The following is a 3,733-nucleotide window of genomic DNA, read 5'->3' on the forward strand; positions in this document are numbered from 1 at the left end:
ACGGCAAGAAGGAACCATACATGACTATTACCAAGTTAAAGAAGCCAATCTGCGGTTACATTCTATATGATTTCAACTATATGACATTCTGGAAAAGGCAAAACAGTGGGGACAGTAAAAACATGGTTAGCAAAGGTTGGAGGGGAGGGAAGAAGGAATGAGTAGGAGGACCAGGATTTTTCGGGCTGTGAAAATACTGTGTATATTAGAATGGTGGATACATGGCATTATGTATTTGCCCAAACTCATACAATAGACACCAGGAGCGAACCCTAATTTGTCAACATAGATTCATCAGTTGCAACAAATGCACCACTGGTCGGAATGTTGATAATGGGGGGCTATATCAATGTGTGGTGGTGCAGGGGTATGTGGTATATCTCTGTACCTTCTCTTAATTTTGTTGTGAACCTAAAACTGCTCTAAAAAAAGTCTAAAAAACAAGAAAAAGGGAAGTCTGAGAAACTATTACACCTAAAGAGACATGCCAACCAAATGTAATCTGGCATCCTGCATGAGATACTGGAATAGAAAAGGGACATTCAGTAAAAAAAAAAATCTGTGTAAAATACGGACTTCAGTTAGCAATGATGTATCATCATTGGTTCGTTAACTGTGACAAATACACTATTGTAATGTAAGATGATAATAGAGGAAGCTAGGTGGGTGTGGGGACAGAGCCAGGAGTGCAGTTTCCAGGCACTCGGCCTCACATGGAAAGGCGCTCACTCGGGTAGTAAATGGTCATCAACTGATTGGCTAGCCATCAGCTGTGGCTAGTTGGCCGTCAGCTGTAACCAGTGAGCCATTGGCCACTAATATAACTGCTGTGGCTACGCTAGCAGCAAAAAATGGGGGCTAGCAAGAAGATGGTGGCTGAGCTAGCAAGCGCGGATTGCAGCTAGCACGGCGGGTTGCACATCGAATGGATCCTGCTCCGTGTCTCCGGCCCAGCCGCCAGCGAGACTATAGTGGTATGACTCCCGTCTATGGCTCCGTGGGTGTTCCCTTTTGGCCTCACCATGTCCTGCGTTCTTATGTGGGGAGCGGGACCAGAGACCCCGCCTGATGCCCTGCAGGAGGTATCATGCTCCCTGATTTCAAACTATTACAAAGTTACAGTAATTAAAAGTTATATTGGCATAAAAACAAACAGATCAATGGAACAGACTAGAAAGCCTAGAAATAAATCCATGCTTGTATTGTCAATTTGTGACAAAGGAACCAATAATATACAATGAGGAAAGGACAGTCTTCTATTAAGTACTGTTGGGAAAACCAGACCACTATCTTACACCATACACAAAAATCAACTTAAACTGGATTAAAGACCTGAAACTGTAAAACTCAGTTAAAAACAGGTGGTAAGCTCCTTGACATTGATCTTGGCAATGACTTTTTGGATTTGACACCAAAAACAAAGGCAACAAACAAATGAACAGGACCCCAAACTACAAAGCTTCGGCACAGCAAGGAAACCCTCAAAATGAAAAGGCAACCTACTGAATGGGAGAAAATACTTGCAAATCACGTCTTATAAGGAGTTAATATTCAAAATATATAAAGATCTCATAACCTTATAGCAAAAAAGAACTCCAATTAAAACGTAGGCAGATCAAAATAGACATTTATCTAAATAAGACATACGGATGATCAACAGGTACATGAAAAGATGCTCATTGCTAATCATGGGAACGCAAAGCAAACCCACAATGAGGTATTACCTCACGTTAATATGGTTGTATAAAAAATAAAAGTAGTGCCAAGGATGTGGAGAAAAAGGAACCCTTACGCACTGTAGATGGAAATGTAAATTGGAGCAGCTACCATGGAAAACAGTATGTGGGTTCCTCAAAAACATTAATAGAATTACCTTACGATCTACCGATTTCACTTCTGGGTATGTAATCTGAAAACACAAGCACTGACTTGAAAGGATACCTGCACCCCCGTGGTCATTGCAGCATTATCCCACAAAAGACATGGAAACAAGTATGTATCAAAGGATGAATGAACGGACGAAAGGTGTTTATATAGCCATGTGCTGCATGACGTTTCAGTCAGCAATGGATTGAATGACAGTGATTGCCATAAGATTATAATAGAGCTAAAAAATTCCTATCCCCTAGTGACATGGTAATCAATGTAACATCACAGCACAAAGCATTACTCGTTTGTGGTGACACTGGTGTAAAACCTGTGTGCGATACCAATCGTATAAAAGAATAGCACATTCAATTATGTACAGTACTTAATTCAAATGGTTTATGTATTTACTTTTTAATCATGATTTCAGTGTTCTTTGTACTTAGTCTGCTGTGAAACTGTTGTGATACACCAGCGGCAGCCTCATACATCCTGTTTACTTCGTCTCGATTGCATCGTTTTCTCTTGTACTTGATTTAATATCATCTTATTTTGTTCATTATGGCCCCTAGGCGTAGAACATTCACTGATAATGTTGCCTTTCAGAGGCCACCTTGAGTGACGGACCTGGAAACAGATTTAAAGTGATGAAGGACTACAAAGGTGGAAAATCAGTGATGGTTACTGCTTGTCAGTCAGGCATGTCCCGTTCCACAAAGCACAAAAACACAGTGACAGAAGCTATTAAGGAATCTGCTTCACCAAAGGCAATGATACTAATAAAAATTGGAGAAACTTTGAAACCTGATGTAAGAGCAGATACAGCCATGTCCCTCCCATGGGCAAAGCAAAAAGTCGGCTAGAGATGTTGAAAGTTTGGACCAAAGTATGATGCTGAATTTACTATCAGCTCTGAGCGGTTTAAATGACTCAAGAATCGTTCGTTATTCATTACATAATGTGAACGCGAGTGGTGAGTCTGCAAATACTGACATGAAAGCAGTTGAAGAATTAAGCTGATTATGGCGAAAAATTACTTGCCAAACCAAATATTCAATATGGATGAAACCTCCTTATTCTGGAAAGGACTCACCCATAAGGAGGCCACTTCAATACCAGGTTTCAAGGCTGTCAAGGACAGGGTACAGTCTTGCTTGGGGGCAATGATGCAGGCTACACACACTTTGTGATCTGGCATTGAGAACCCAGGGCCTTTAGCCTTTTCTAATATGATGCTTAAGACTACAGATCTCTATAAGCACATCTTTAACTGCATCCCACAAATTTATATATACAGTATTGTCATTATTAAAAATCTTTTCTAATTGTATTTGGATCAACAAACTGTAGATGACGTAAGTACTAGGAGGCATAAAAGAACAGTCCTCAGCATTCCCTAAGCAGTTGCGTATTATCTCCATAGGTGCAAACAGGTTCCTGGAGTCCTTACTCTGATAGTAAAGGGAGATTTTCTGGGGGTGAGGAAGCTATTTGGGAGAAACCTGATTTGACTTGCCAAATATAATTACTATAGCAAAACGAGTAGTCCTGCTCTAGCCTCAATCCAGTCACCTTACTCTTCTTTCCTGAGAATGAGGCAAACGGCCAAAAGATAACAAACATCGAAGACTAAAAGAGCAAGTTCTGGGACAAGAACAAAAGTTTTCTTGCAGTTGTTATCAAATTATCTGCAACTTTGTGTTGAGGACTTCCCAGCCCTATCCAGACTCAAGGGGAAAAAAGCATGCCTAGGTCATTTTGCAATGTCTGCCATAGACAAATGCTGTGAATTTGCTGGTCCAGTCCTCGGGCATTAGTTTGTTCCCATTTATATATTCCAACCATAGGAACTAGAAACAAATTTCTC

The sequence above is a fragment of the Rhinolophus hipposideros genome, assembly GCF_964194185.1.
Source record: "Rhinolophus hipposideros genome assembly, chromosome: 16".
NCBI classification, from domain to species: Eukaryota; Metazoa; Chordata; class Mammalia; order Chiroptera; family Rhinolophidae; genus Rhinolophus; species Rhinolophus hipposideros.